General features: G+C 45.0%; 11 non-coding genes across 11 annotated transcripts; all 11 read left to right on the forward strand.

The window, feature by feature from the left end:
• Positions 1 to 565: 565 nt before the first annotated feature.
• On the forward strand, positions 566 to 756 carry LOC141150024 (U2 spliceosomal RNA). The gene has a single exon (XR_012246297.1). It is a non-coding gene; the product is annotated as a U2 spliceosomal RNA (small nuclear RNA).
• A 1,115-nt stretch (positions 757 to 1,871) lies between these two features.
• Positions 1,872 to 2,062, forward strand: LOC141274255 (U2 spliceosomal RNA). The gene has a single exon (XR_012322539.1). It is a non-coding gene; the product is annotated as a U2 spliceosomal RNA (small nuclear RNA).
• A 1,115-nt stretch (positions 2,063 to 3,177) lies between these two features.
• Positions 3,178 to 3,368, forward strand: LOC141274256 (U2 spliceosomal RNA). Its single transcript, XR_012322540.1, has one exon. It is a non-coding gene; the product is annotated as a U2 spliceosomal RNA (small nuclear RNA).
• A 1,115-nt stretch (positions 3,369 to 4,483) lies between these two features.
• On the forward strand, positions 4,484 to 4,674 carry LOC141150025 (U2 spliceosomal RNA). The gene has a single exon (XR_012246298.1). It is a non-coding gene; the product is annotated as a U2 spliceosomal RNA (small nuclear RNA).
• Positions 4,675 to 5,789: 1,115 nt separating this feature from the next.
• LOC141274257 (U2 spliceosomal RNA) lies at positions 5,790 to 5,980 on the forward strand. Its single transcript, XR_012322541.1, has one exon. It is a non-coding gene; the product is annotated as a U2 spliceosomal RNA (small nuclear RNA).
• A 933-nt stretch (positions 5,981 to 6,913) lies between these two features.
• Positions 6,914 to 7,104, forward strand: LOC141149755 (U2 spliceosomal RNA). The gene has a single exon (XR_012246041.1). It is a non-coding gene; the product is annotated as a U2 spliceosomal RNA (small nuclear RNA).
• A 1,112-nt stretch (positions 7,105 to 8,216) lies between these two features.
• LOC141149933 (U2 spliceosomal RNA) lies at positions 8,217 to 8,407 on the forward strand. Its single transcript, XR_012246211.1, has one exon. It is a non-coding gene; the product is annotated as a U2 spliceosomal RNA (small nuclear RNA).
• Positions 8,408 to 9,522: 1,115 nt separating this feature from the next.
• LOC141274258 (U2 spliceosomal RNA) lies at positions 9,523 to 9,713 on the forward strand. The gene has a single exon (XR_012322542.1). It is a non-coding gene; the product is annotated as a U2 spliceosomal RNA (small nuclear RNA).
• A 1,115-nt stretch (positions 9,714 to 10,828) lies between these two features.
• Positions 10,829 to 11,019, forward strand: LOC141274259 (U2 spliceosomal RNA). Its single transcript, XR_012322543.1, has one exon. It is a non-coding gene; the product is annotated as a U2 spliceosomal RNA (small nuclear RNA).
• A 1,115-nt stretch (positions 11,020 to 12,134) lies between these two features.
• LOC141274260 (U2 spliceosomal RNA) lies at positions 12,135 to 12,325 on the forward strand. The gene has a single exon (XR_012322544.1). It is a non-coding gene; the product is annotated as a U2 spliceosomal RNA (small nuclear RNA).
• Positions 12,326 to 13,440: 1,115 nt separating this feature from the next.
• On the forward strand, positions 13,441 to 13,631 carry LOC141274263 (U2 spliceosomal RNA). Its single transcript, XR_012322546.1, has one exon. It is a non-coding gene; the product is annotated as a U2 spliceosomal RNA (small nuclear RNA).
• Positions 13,632 to 14,673: the final 1,042 nt, after the last annotated feature.

Consider the following 14,673-nt stretch of genomic DNA (forward strand, 5'->3'; position numbering starts at 1 on the left):
GAACCCAACCCAAAAAGTTTGGTTGATTAGTCTGTGGCATTCTGTTAAACTGTTGCTTATGGCGGTCTCTGTGAGCTTCTCAGCGACATTCAGCCAGCCAGGTATCCTGCCTGCAGTAGATGGAATGTGGCAATGGAACGCTGGCTGCGCGTGTCATAATAGGCTCTGAGCCTTTATATACCTGTGCACAGCAGCAGCCACCTTCAGTCTGCTGCTGGACAGCCAGCAGCAGCAGCAGCAGGAGAGATATGTAATCAGGAGCCCTCCTGCTAAGGGTAGACAGCTGCTCGTTCCACCCCACCCCCCGCCTTAATTGGTTCTCCTCCCTTCCAACGGTGTTGAGGCGGGTGGGAACAGCAGGGGGTGAAGGTGCTGTGTTTAAAGAGGTGGAGTTATGCAGATCTAAAACGCGTGGATTGCAGCAGCAGCAAGCCGAAAAGTGCAGGCATGTAAGGGATCTAGAGGTTGACAACATGTCTTCTTAACGGGAGTCCAGGAGCTCATCTCCACAAATGGACTTTTCAGGATCCTTGGGTGGCTCCGTAGTTTGAAACCAATTCTGGTTATCGCTTCTCGGCCTTTTGGCTAAGATCAAGTGTAGTATCTGTTCTTATCAGTTTAATATCTGATACGTCCCCTATCTGGGGACCATATATTAAATGGATTTTTAGAACAGGGAGATGGAAAAAGAGCTTCCTCTGTCCACTCCACGCATTGACCTGGTATTGCAGTATCTCCAGGACCGGTGCACCCCTTCTTTAATGCAGTTTCTAAAATCAGAAAGAATTGAATTCAATGTTTTTTGTTCATTTTGCTTGTTTGTCGGATTTTGGGATGGACTCTTTGGCTTTGCTTTTCTTCTCCTCATTGGATTTTTCATGTTCAAAGTTGCAGAATCCAGATTACAAGCTCATTTTAGTTCAACTTCAGCAACTGTGCATTGCATTGCCATGTAATGTGATGCAATGCTATCTTTCTAGCTCTCCCTTTTTACTTCCTTTTGGATAAACAGACATATTAGGCAAGCATTTTGGAGCTTTCACCTAAATAACTACAGGTGGTGAGATAAGCTGCACAATATAATTGACCTTTCAGTATATTGTTGCACACACACCATCTATTTAGCAAATGCCCTTGTTATCAACAGCAGCCTTTTAAACTCACCTGAGCTAACAGGTATGTGCGCTGGTTACTCTGCTGCGCTTAAAATTTCTTTTTTGGTTTGCTACAATGCCTTTTCTGAAACGTTGTCTCCTTCTGCTGGAACACTGACTTCTTTCATTTAATGCCTGCAGACTATAAAAGAGAACCCAACCCAAAAAGTTTGGTTGATTAGTCTGTGGCATTCTGTTAAACTGTTGCTTATGGCGGTCTCTGTGAGCTTCTCAGCGACATTCAGCCAGCCAGGTATCCTGCCTGCAGTAGATGGAATGTGGCAATGGAACGCTGGCTGCGCGTGTCATAATAGGCTCTGAGCCTTTATATACCTGTGCACAGCAGCAGCCACCTTCAGTCTGCTGCTGGACAGCCAGCAGCAGCAGCAGCAGGAGAGGTATGTAATCAGGAGCCCTCCTGCTAAGGGTAGACAGCTGCTCGTTCCACCCCACCCCCCGCCTTAATTGGTTCTCCTCCCTTCCAACGGTGTTGAGGCGGGTGGGAACAGCAGGGGGTGAAGGTGCTGTGTTTAAAGAGGTGGAGTTATGCAGATCTAAAACGCGTGGATTGCAGCAGCAGCAAGCCGAAAAGTGCAGGCATGTAAGGGATCTAGAGGTTGACAACATGTCTTCTTAACGGGAGTCCAGGAGCTCATCTCCACAAATGGACTTTTCAGGATCCTTGGGTGGCTCCGTAGTTTGAAACCAATTCTGGTTATCGCTTCTCGGCCTTTTGGCTAAGATCAAGTGTAGTATCTGTTCTTATCAGTTTAATATCTGATACGTCCCCTATCTGGGGACCATATATTAAATGGATTTTTAGAACAGGGAGATGGAAAAAGAGCTTGCTCTGTCCACTCCACGCATTGACCTGGTATTGCAGTATCTCCAGGACCGGTGCACCCCTTCTTTAATGCAGTTTCTAAAATCAGAAAGAATTGAATTCAATGTTTTTTGTTCATTTTGCTTGTTTGTCGGATTTTGGGATGGACTCTTTGGCTTTGCTTTTCTTCTCCTCATTGGATTTTTCATGTTCAAAGTTGCAGAAGCCAGATTACAAGCTCATTTTGGTTCAACTTCAGCAACTGTGCATTGCATTGCCATGTAATGTGATGCAATGCTATCTTTCTAGCTCTCCCTTTTTACTTCCTTTTGGATAAACAGACATATTAGGCAAGCATTTTGGAGCTTTCACCTAAATAACTACAGGTGGTGAGATAAGCTGCACAATATAATTGACCTTTCAGTATATTGTTGCACACACACCATCTATTTAGCAAATGCCCTTGTTATCAACAGCAGCCTTTTAAACTCACCTGAGCTAACAGGTATGTGCGCTGGTTACTCTGCTGCGCTTAAAATTTCTTTTTTGGTTTGCTACAATGCCTTTTCTGAAACGTTGTCTCCTTCTGCTGGAACACTGACTTCTTTCATTTAATGCCTGCAGACTATAAAAGAGAACCCAACCCAAAAAGTTTGGTTGATTAGTCTGTGGCATTCTGTTAAACTGTTGCTTATGGCGGTCTCTGTGAGCTTCTCAGCGACATTCAGCCAGCCAGGTATCCTGCCTGCAGTAGATGGAATGTGGCAATGGAACGCTGGCTGCGCGTGTCATAATAGGCTCTGAGCCTTTATATACCTGTGCACAGCAGCAGCCACCTTCAGTCTGCTGCTGGACAGCCAGCAGCAGCAGCAGCAGGAGAGGTATGTAATCAGGAGCCCTCCTGCTAAGGGTAGACAGCTGCTCGTTCCACCCCACCCCCCGCCTTAATTGGTTCTCCTCCCTTCCAACGGTGTTGAGGCGGGTGGGAACAGCAGGGGGTGAAGGTGCTGTGTTTAAAGAGGTGGAGTTATGCAGATCTAAAACGCGTGGATTGCAGCAGCAGCAAGCCGAAAAGTGCAGGCATGTAAGGGATCTAGAGGTTGACAACATGTCTTCTTAACGGGAGTCCAGGAGCTCATCTCCACAAATGGACTTTTCAGGATCCTTGGGTGGCTCCGTAGTTTGAAACCAATTCTGGTTATCGCTTCTCGGCCTTTTGGCTAAGATCAAGTGTAGTATCTGTTCTTATCAGTTTAATATCTGATACGTCCCCTATCTGGGGACCATATATTAAATGGATTTTTAGAACAGGGAGATGGAAAAAGAGCTTGCTCTGTCCACTCCACGCATTGACCTGGTATTGCAGTATCTCCAGGACCGGTGCACCCCTTCTTTAATGCAGTTTCTAAAATCAGAAAGAATTGAATTCAATGTTTTTTGTTCATTTTGCTTGTTTGTCGGATTTTGGGATGGACTCTTTGGCTTTGCTTTTCTTCTCCTCATTGGATTTTTCATGTTCAAAGTTGCAGAAGCCAGATTACAAGCTCATTTTGGTTCAACTTCAGCAACTGTGCATTGCATTGCCATGTAATGTGATGCAATGCTATCTTTCTAGCTCTCCCTTTTTACTTCCTTTTGGATAAACAGACATATTAGGCAAGCATTTTGGAGCTTTCACCTAAATAACTACAGGTGGTGAGATAAGCTGCACAATATAATTGACCTTTCAGTATATTGTTGCACACACACCATCTATTTAGCAAATGCCCTTGTTATCAACAGCAGCCTTTTAAACTCACCTGAGCTAACAGGTATGTGCGCTGGTTACTCTGCTGCGCTTAAAATTTCTTTTTTGGTTTGCTACAATGCCTTTTCTGAAACGTTGTCTCCTTCTGCTGGAACACTGACTTCTTTCATTTAATGCCTGCAGACTATAAAAGAGAACCCAACCCAAAAAGTTTGGTTGATTAGTCTGTGGCATTCTGTTAAACTGTTGCTTATGGCGGTCTCTGTGAGCTTCTCAGCGACATTCAGCCAGCCAGGTATCCTGCCTGCAGTAGATGGAATGTGGCAATGGAACGCTGGCTGCGCGTGTCATAATAGGCTCTGAGCCTTTATATACCTGTGCACAGCAGCAGCCACCTTCAGTCTGCTGCTGGACAGCCAGCAGCAGCAGCAGCAGGAGAGATATGTAATCAGGAGCCCTCCTGCTAAGGGTAGACAGCTGCTCGTTCCACCCCACCCCCCGCCTTAATTGGTTCTCCTCCCTTCCAACGGTGTTGAGGCGGGTGGGAACAGCAGGGGGTGAAGGTGCTGTGTTTAAAGAGGTGGAGTTATGCAGATCTAAAACGCGTGGATTGCAGCAGCAGCAAGCCGAAAAGTGCAGGCATGTAAGGGATCTAGAGGTTGACAACATGTCTTCTTAACGGGAGTCCAGGAGCTCATCTCCACAAATGGACTTTTCAGGATCCTTGGGTGGCTCCGTAGTTTGAAACCAATTCTGGTTATCGCTTCTCGGCCTTTTGGCTAAGATCAAGTGTAGTATCTGTTCTTATCAGTTTAATATCTGATACGTCCCCTATCTGGGGACCATATATTAAATGGATTTTTAGAACAGGGAGATGGAAAAAGAGCTTCCTCTGTCCACTCCACGCATTGACCTGGTATTGCAGTATCTCCAGGACCGGTGCACCCCTTCTTTAATGCAGTTTCTAAAATCAGAAAGAATTGAATTCAATGTTTTTTGTTCATTTTGCTTGTTTGTCGGATTTTGGGATGGACTCTTTGGCTTTGCTTTTCTTCTCCTCATTGGATTTTTCATGTTCAAAGTTGCAGAATCCAGATTACAAGCTCATTTTAGTTCAACTTCAGCAACTGTGCATTGCATTGCCATGTAATGTGATGCAATGCTATCTTTCTAGCTCTCCCTTTTTACTTCCTTTTGGATAAACAGACATATTAGGCAAGCATTTTGGAGCTTTCACCTAAATAACTACAGGTGGTGAGATAAGCTGCACAATATAATTGACCTTTCAGTATATTGTTGCACACACACCATCTATTTAGCAAATGCCCTTGTTATCAACAGCAGCCTTTTAAACTCACCTGAGCTAACAGGTATGTGCGCTGGTTACTCTGCTGCGCTTAAAATTTCTTTTTTGGTTTGCTACAATGCCTTTTCTGAAACGTTGTCTCCTTCTGCTGGAACACTGACTTCTTTCATTTAATGCCTGCAGACTATAAAAGAGAACCCAACCCAAAAAGTTTGGTTGATTAGTCTGTGGCATTCTGTTAAACTGTTGCTTATGGCGGTCTCTGTGAGCTTCTCAGCGACATTCAGCCAGCCAGGTATCCTGCCTGCAGTAGATGGAATGTGGCAATGGAACGCTGGCTGCGCGTGTCATAATAGGCTCTGAGCCTTTATATACCTGTGCACAGCAGCAGCCACCTTCAGTCTGCTGCTGGACAGCCAGCAGCAGCAGCAGCAGGAGAGGTATGTAATCAGGAGCCCTCCTGCTAAGGGTAGACAGCTGCTCGTTCCACCCCACCCCCCGCCTTAATTGGTTCTCCTCCCTTCCAACGGTGTTGAGGCGGGTGGGAACAGCAGGGGGTGAAGGTGCTGTGTTTAAAGAGGTGGAGTTATGCAGATCTAAAACGCGTGGATTGCAGCAGCAGCAAGCCGAAAAGTGCAGGCATGTAAGGGATCTAGAGGTTGACAACATGTCTTCTTAACGGGAGTCCAGGAGCTCATCTCCACAAATGGACTTTTCAGGATCCTTGGGTGGCTCCGTAGTTTGAAACCAATTCTGGTTATCGCTTCTCGGCCTTTTGGCTAAGATCAAGTGTAGTATCTGTTCTTATCAGTTTAATATCTGATACGTCCCCTATCTGGGGACCATATATTAAATGGATTTTTAGAACAGGGAGATGGAAAAAGAGCTTGCTCTGTCCACTCCACGCATTGACCTGGTATTGCAGTATCTCCAGGACCGGTGCACCCCTTCTTTAATGCAGTTTCTAAAATCAGAAAGAATTGAATTCAATGTTTTTTGTTCATTTTGCTTGTTTGTCGGATTTTGGGATGGACTCTTTGGCTTTGCTTTTCTTCTCCTCATTGGATTTTTCATGTTCAAAGTTGCAGAAGCCAGATTACAAGCTCATTTTGGTTCAACTTCAGCAACTGTGCATTGCATTGCCATGTAATGTGATGCAATGCTATCTTTCTAGCTCTCCCTTTTTACTTCCTTTTGGATAAACAGACATATTAGGCAAGCATTTTGGAGCTTTCACCTAAATAACTACAGGTGGTGAGATAAGCTGCACAATATAATTGACCTTTCAGTATATTGTTGCACACACACCATCTATTTAGCAAATGCCCTTGTTATCAACAGCAGCCTTTTAAACTCACCTGAGCTAACAGGTATGTGCGCTGGTTACTCTGCTGCGCTTAAAATTTCTTTTTTGGTTTGCTACAATGCCTTTTCTGAAACGTTGTCTCCTTCTGCTGGAACACTGACTTCTTTCATTTAATGCCTGCAGACTATAAAAGAGAACCCAACCCAAAAAGTTTGGTTGATTAGTCTGTGGCATTCTGTTAAACTGTTGCTTATGGCGGTATGTAATCAGGAGCCCTCCTGCTAAGGGTAGACAGCTGCTCGTTCCACCCCACCCCCCGCCTTAATTGGTTCTCCTCCCTTCCAACGGTGTTGAGGCGGGTGGGAACAGCAGGGGGTGAAGGTGCTGTGTTTAAAGAGGTGGAGTTATGCAGATCTAAAACGCGTGGATTGCAGCAGCAGCAAGCCGAAAAGTGCAGGCATGTAAGGGATCTAGAGGTTGACAACATGTCTTCTTAACGGGAGTCCAGGAGCTCATCTCCACAAATGGACTTTTCAGGATCCTTGGGTGGCTCCGTAGTTTGAAACCAATTCTGGTTATCGCTTCTCGGCCTTTTGGCTAAGATCAAGTGTAGTATCTGTTCTTATCAGTTTAATATCTGATACGTCCCCTATCTGGGGACCATATATTAAATGGATTTTTAGAACAGGGAGATGGAAAAAGAGCTTGCTCTGTCCACTCCACGCATTGACCTGGTATTGCGGTATCTCCAGGACCGGTGCACCCCTTCTTTAATGCAGTTTCTAAAATCAGAAAGAATTGAATTCAATGTTTTTTGTTCATTTTGCTTGTTTGTCGGATTTTGGGATGGACTCTTTGGCTTTGCTTTTCTTCTCCTCATTGGATTTTTCATGTTCAAAGTTGCAGAAGCCAGATTACAAGCTCATTTTGGTTCAACTTCAGCAACTGTGCATTGCATTGCCATGTAATGTGATGCAATGCTATCTTTCTAGCTCTCCCTTTTTACTTCCTTTTGGATAAACAGACATATTAGGCAAGCATTTTGGAGCTTTCACCTAAATAACTACAGGTGGTGAGATAAGCTGCACAATATAATTGACCTTTCAGTATATTGTTGCACACACACCATCTATTTAGCAAATGCCCTTGTTATCAACAGCAGCCTTTTAAACTCACCTGAGCTAACAGGTATGTGCGCTGGTTACTCTGCTGCGCTTAAAATTTCTTTTTTGGTTTGCTACAATGCCTTTTCTGAAACGTTGTCTCCTTCTGCTGGAACACTGACTTCTTTCATTTAATGCCTGCAGACTATAAAAGAGAACCCAACCCAAAAAGTTTGGTTGATTAGTCTGTGGCATTCTGTTAAACTGTTGCTTATGGCGGTCTCTGTGAGCTTCTCAGCGACATTCAGTCAGCCAGGTATCCTGCCTGCAGTAGATGGAATGTGGCAATGGAACGCTGGCTGCGCGTGTCATAATAGGCTCTGAGCCTTTATATACCTGTGCACAGCAGCAGCCACCTTCAGTCTGCTGCTGGACAGCCAGCAGCAGCAGCAGGAGAGGTATGTAATCAGGAGCCCTCCTGCTAAGGGTAGACAGCTGCTCGTTCCACCCCACCCCCCGCCTTAATTGGTTCTCCTCCCTTCCAACGGTGTTGAGGCGGGTGGGAACAGCAGGGGGTGAAGGTGCTGTGTTTAAAGAGGTGGAGTTATGCAGATCTAAAACGCGTGGATTGCAGCAGCAGCAAGCCGAAAAGTGCAGGCATGTAAGGGATCTAGAGGTTGACAACATGTCTTCTTAACGGGAGTCCAGGAGCTCATCTCCACAAATGGACTTTTCAGGATCCTTGGGTGGCTCCGTAGTTTGAAACCAATTCTGGTTATCGCTTCTCGGCCTTTTGGCTAAGATCAAGTGTAGTATCTGTTCTTATCAGTTTAATATCTGATACGTCCCCTATCTGGGGACCATATATTAAATGGATTTTTAGAACAGGGAGATGGAAAAAGAGCTTGCTCTGTCCACTCCACGCATTGATCTGGTATTGTAGTATCTCCAGGACCGGTGCACCCCTTCTTTAATGCAGTTTCTAAAATCAGAAAGAATTGAATTCAATGTTTTTTGTTCATTTTGCTTGTTTGTCGGATTTTGGGATGGACTCTTTGGCTTTGCTTTTCTTCTCCTCATTGGATTTTTCATGTTCAAAGTTGCAGAAGCCAGATTACAAGCTCATTTTGGTTCAACTTCAGCAACTGTGCATTGCATTGCCATGTAATGTGATGCAATGCTATCTTTCTAGCTCTCCCTTTTTACTTCCTTTTGGATAAACAGACATATTAGGCAAGCATTTTGGAGCTTTCACCTAAATAACTACAGGTGGTGAGATAAGCTGCACAATATAATTGACCTTTCAGTATATTGTTGCACACACACCATCTATTTAGCAAATGCCCTTGTTATCAACAGCAGCCTTTTAAACTCACCTGAGCTAACAGGTATGTGCGCTGGTTACTCTGCTGCGCTTAAAATTTCTTTTTTGGTTTGCTACAATGCCTTTTCTGAAACGTTGTCTCCTTCTGCTGGAACACTGACTTCTTTCATTTAATGCCTGCAGACTATAAAAGAGAACCCAACCCAAAAAGTTTGGTTGATTAGTCTGTGGCATTCTGTTAAACTGTTGCTTATGGCGGTCTCTGTGAGCTTCTCAGCGACATTCAGCCAGCCAGGTATCCTGCCTGCAGTAGATGGAATGTGGCAATGGAACGCTGGCTGCGCGTGTCATAATAGGCTCTGAGCCTTTATATACCTGTGCACAGCAGCAGCCACCTTCAGTCTGCTGCTGGACAGCCAGCAGCAGCAGCAGCAGGAGAGGTATGTAATCAGGAGCCCTCCTGCTAAGGGTAGACAGCTGCTCGTTCCACCCCACCCCCCACCTTAATTGGTTCTCCTCCCTTCCAACGGTGTTGAGGCGGGTGGGAACAGCAGGGGGTGAAGCTGCTGTGTTTAAAGAGGTGGAGTTATGCAGATCTAAAACGCGTGGATTGCAGCAGCAGCAAGCCGAAAAGTGCAGGCATGTAAGGGATCTAGAGGTTGACAACATGTCTTCTTAACGGGAGTCCAGGAGCTCATCTCCACAAATGGACTTTTCAGGATCCTTGGGTGGCTCCGTAGTTTGAAACCAATTCTGGTTATCGCTTCTCGGCCTTTTGGCTAAGATCAAGTGTAGTATCTGTTCTTATCAGTTTAATATCTGATACGTCCCCTATCTGGGGACCATATATTAAATGGATTTTTAGAACAGGGAGATGGAAAAAGAGCTTGCTCTGTCCACTCCACGCATTGACCTGGTATTGCAGTATCTCCAGGACCGGTGCACCCCTTCTTTAATGCAGTTTCTAAAATCAGAAAGAATTGAATTCAATGTTTTTTGTTCATTTTGCTTGTTTGTCGGATTTTGGGATGGACTCTTTGGCTTTGCTTTTCTTCTCCTCATTGGATTTTTCATGTTCAAAGTTGCAGAAGCCAGATTACAAGCTCATTTTGGTTCAACTTCAGCAACTGTGCATTGCATTGCCATGTAATGTGATGCAATGCTATCTTTCTAGCTCTCCCTTTTTACTTCCTTTTGGATAAACAGACATATTAGGCAAGCATTTTGGAGCTTTCACCTAAATAACTACAGGTGGTGAGATAAGCTGCACAATATAATTGACCTTTCAGTATATTGTTGCACACACACCATCTATTTAGCAAATGCCCTTGTTATCAACAGCAGCCTTTTAAACTCACCTGAGCTAACAGGTATGTGCGCTGGTTACTCTGCTGCGCTTAAAATTTCTTTTTTGGTTTGCTACAATGCCTTTTCTGAAACGTTGTCTCCTTCTGCTGGAACACTGACTTCTTTCATTTAATGCCTGCAGACTATAAAAGAGAACCCAACCCAAAAAGTTTGGTTGATTAGTCTGTGGCATTCTGTTAAACTGTTGCTTATGGCGGTCTCTGTGAGCTTCTCAGCGACATTCAGCTAGCCAGGTATCCTGCCTGCAGTAGATGGAATGTGGCAATGGAACGCTGGCTGCGCGTGTCATAATAGGCTCTGAGCCTTTATATACCTGTGCACAGCAGCAGCCACCTTCAGTCTGCTGCTGGACAGCCAGCAGCAGCAGCAGCAGGAGAGGTATGTAATCAGGAGCCCTCCTGCTAAGGGTAGACAGCTGCTCGTTCCACCCCACCCCCCGCCTTAATTGGTTCTCCTCCCTTCCAACGGTGTTGAGGCGGGTGGGAACAGCAGGGGGTGAAGGTGCTGTGTTTAAAGAGGTGGAGTTATGCAGATCTAAAACGCGTGGATTGCAGCAGCAGCAAGCCGAAAAGTGCAGGCATGTAAGGGATCTAGAGGTTGACAACATGTCTTCTTAACGGGAGTCCAGGAGCTCATCTCCACAAATGGACTTTTCAGGATCCTTGGGTGGCTCCGTAGTTTGAAACCAATTCTGGTTATCGCTTCTCGGCCTTTTGGCTAAGATCAAGTGTAGTATCTGTTCTTATCAGTTTAATATCTGATACGTCCCCTATCTGGGGACCATATATTAAATGGATTTTTAGAACAGGGAGATGGAAAAAGAGCTTGCTCTGTCCACTCCACGCATTGACCTGGTATTGCAGTATCTCCAGGACCGGTGCACCCCTTCTTTAATGCAGTTTCTAAAATCAGAAAGAATTGAATTCAATGTTTTTTGTTCATTTTGCTTGTTTGTCGGATTTTGGGATGGACTCTTTGGCTTTGCTTTTCTTCTCCTCATTGGATTTTTCATGTTCAAAGTTGCAGAAGCCAGATTACAAGCTCATTTTGGTTCAACTTCAGCAACTGTGCATTGCATTGCCATGTAATGTGATGCAATGCTATCTTTCTAGCTCTCCCTTTTTACTTCCTTTTGGATAAACAGACATATTAGGCAAGCAGTTTGGAGCTTTCACCTAAATAACTACAGGTGGTGAGATAAGCTGCACAATATAATTGACCTTTCAGTATATTGTTGCACACACACCATCTATTTAGCAAATGCCCTTGTTATCAACAGCAGCCTTTTAAACTCACCTGAGCTAACAGGTATGTGCGCTGGTTACTCTGCTGCGCTTAAAATTTCTTTTTTGGTTTGCTACAATGCCTTTTCTGAAACGTTGTCTCCTTCTGCTGGAACACTGACTTCTTTCATTTAATGCCTGCAGACTATAAAAGAGAACCCAACCCAAAAAGTTTGGTTGATTAGTCTGTGGCATTCTGTTAAACTGTTGCTTATGGCGGTCTCTGTGAGCTTCTCAGCGACATTCAGCCAGCCAGGTATCCTGCCTGCAGTAGATGGAATGTGGCAATGGAACGCTGGCTGCGCGTGTCATAATAGGCTCTGAGCCTTTATATACCTGTGCACAGCAGCAGCCACCTTCAGTCTGCTGCTGGACAGCCAGCAGCAGCAGCAGCAGGAGAGGTATGTAATCAGGAGCCCTCCTGCTAAGGGTAGACAGCTGCTCGTTCCACCCCACCCCCCGCCTTAATTGGTTCTCCTCCCTTCCAACGGTGTTGAGGCGGGTGGGAACAGCAGGGGGTGAAGGTGCTGTGTTTAAAGAGGAGGAGTTATGCAGATCTAAAACGCGTGGATTGCAGCAGCAGCAAGCCGAAAAGTGCAGGCATGTAAGGGATCTAGAGGTTGACAACATGTCTTCTTAACGGGAGTCCAGGAGCTCATCTCCACAAATGGACTTTTCAGGATCCTTGGGTGGCTCCGTAGTTTGAAACCAATTCTGGTTATCGCTTCTCGGCCTTTTGGCTAAGATCAAGTGTAGTATCTGTTCTTATCAGTTTAATATCTGATACGTCCCCTATCTGGGGACCATATATTAAATGGATTTTTAGAACAGGGAGATGGAAAAAGAGCTTGCTCTGTCCACTCCACGCATTGACCTGGTATTGCAGTATCTCCAGGACCGGTGCACCCCTTCTTTAATGCAGTTTCTAAAATCAGAAAGAATTGAATTCAATGTTTTTTGTTCATTTTGCTTGTTTGTCGGATTTTGGGATGGACTCTTTGGCTTTGCTTTTCTTCTCCTCATTGGATTTTTCATGTTCAAAGTTGCAGAAGCCAGATTACAAGCTCATTTTGGTTCAACTTCAGCAACTGTGCATTGCATTGCCATGTAATGTGATGCAATGCTATCTTTCTAGCTCTCCCTTTTTACTTCCTTTTGGATAAACAGACATATTAGGCAAGCATTTTGGAGCTTTCACCTAAATAACTACAGGTGGTGAGATAAGCTGCACAATATAATTGACCTTTCAGTATATTGTTGAACACACACCATCTATTTAGCAAATGCCCTTGTTATCAACAGCAGCCTTTTAAACTCACCTGAGCTAACAGGTATGTGCGCTGGTTACTCTGCTGCGCTTAAAATTTCTTTTTTGGTTTGCTACAATGCCTTTTCTGAAACGTTGTCTCCTTCTGCTGGAACACTGACTTCTTTCATTTAATGCCTGCAGACTATAAAAGAGAACCCAACCCAAAAAGTTTGGTTGATTAGTCTGTGGCATTCTGTTAAACTGTTGCTTATGGCGGTCTCTGTGAGCTTCTCAGCGACATTCAGCCAGCCAGGTATCCTGCCTGCAGTAGATGGAATGTGGCAATGGAACGCTGGCTGCGCGTGTCATAATAGGCTCTGAGCCTTTATATACCTGTGCACAGCAGCAGCCACCTTCAGTCTGCTGCTGGACAGCCAGCAGCAGCAGCAGCAGGAGAGGTATGTAATCAGGAGCCCTCCTGCTAAGGGTAGACAGCTGCTCGTTCCACCCCACCCCCCGCCTTAATTGGTTCTCCTCCCTTCCAACGGTGTTGAGGCGGGTGGGAACAGCAGGGGGTGAAGGTGCTGTGTTTAAAGAGGTGGAGTTATGCAGATCTAAAACGCGTGGATTGCAGCAGCAGCAAGCCGAAAAGTGCAGGCATGTAAGGGATCTAGAGGTTGACAACATGTCTTCTTAACGGGAGTCCAGGAGCTCATCTCCACAAATGGACTTTTCAGGATCCTTGGGTGGCTCCGTAGTTTGAAACCAATTCTGGTTATCGCTTCTCGGCCTTTTGGCTAAGATCAAGTGTAGTATCTGTTCTTATCAGTTTAATATCTGATACGTCCCCTATCTGGGGACCATATATTAAATGGATTTTTAGAACAGGGAGATGGAAAAAGAGCTTGCTCTGTCCACTCCACGCATTGACCTGGTATTGCAGTATCTCCAGGACCGGTGCACCCCTTCTTTAATGCAGTTTCTAAAATCAGAAAGAATTGAATTCAATGTTTTTTGTTCATTTTGCTTGTTTGTCGGATTTTGGGATGGACTCTTTGGCTTTGCTTTTCTTCTCCTCATTGGATTTTTCATGTTCAAAGTTGCAGAAGCCAGATTACAAGCTCATTTTGGTTCAACTTCAGCAACTGTGCATTGCATTGCCATGTAATGTGATGCAATGCTATCTTTCTAGCTCTCCCTTTTTACTTCCTTTTGGATAAACAGACATATTAGGCAAGCATTTTGGAGCTTTCACCTAAATAACTACAGGTGGTGAGATAAGCTGCACAATATAATTGACCTTTCAGTATATTGTTGCACACACACCATCTATTTAGCAAATGCCCTTGTTATCAACAGCAGCCTTTTAAACTCACCTGAGCTAACAGGTATGTGCGCTGGTTACTCTGCTGCGCTTAAAATTTCTTTTTTGGTTTGCTACAATGCCTTTTCTGAAACGTTGTCTCCTTCTGCTGGAACACTGACTTCTTTCATTTAATGCCTGCAGACTATAAAAGAGAACCCAACCCAAAAAGTTTGGTTGATTAGTCTGTGGCATTCTGTTAAACTGTTGCTTATGGCGGTCTCTGTGAGCTTCTCAGCGACATTCAGCCAGCCAGGTATCCTGCCTGCAGTAGATGGAATGTGGCAATGGAACGCTGGCTGCGCGTGTCATAATAGGCTCTGAGCCTTTATATACCTGTGCACAGCAGCAGCCACCTTCAGTCTGCTGCTGGACAGCCAGCAGCAGCAGCAGCAGGAGAGGTATGTAATCAGGAGCCCTCCTGCTAAGGGTAGACAGCTGCTCGTTCCACCCCACCCCCCGCCTTAATTGGTTCTCCTCCCTTCCAACGGTGTTGAGGCGGGTGGGAACAGCAGGGGGTGAAGGTGCTGTGTTTAAAGAGGTGGAGTTATGCAGATCTAAAACGCGTGGATTGCAGCAGCAGCAAGCCGAAAAGTGCAGGCATGTAAGGGATCTAGAGGTTGACAACATGTCTTCTTAACGGGAGT

The sequence above is a fragment of the Phyllobates terribilis genome, unplaced genomic scaffold (assembly GCF_046119375.1).
Source record: "Phyllobates terribilis strain yellow unplaced genomic scaffold, ASM4611937v1 Scaffold_5__5_contigs__length_657084704, whole genome shotgun sequence".
In the NCBI taxonomy this organism is placed as follows: domain Eukaryota; kingdom Metazoa; phylum Chordata; class Amphibia; order Anura; family Dendrobatidae; genus Phyllobates; species Phyllobates terribilis.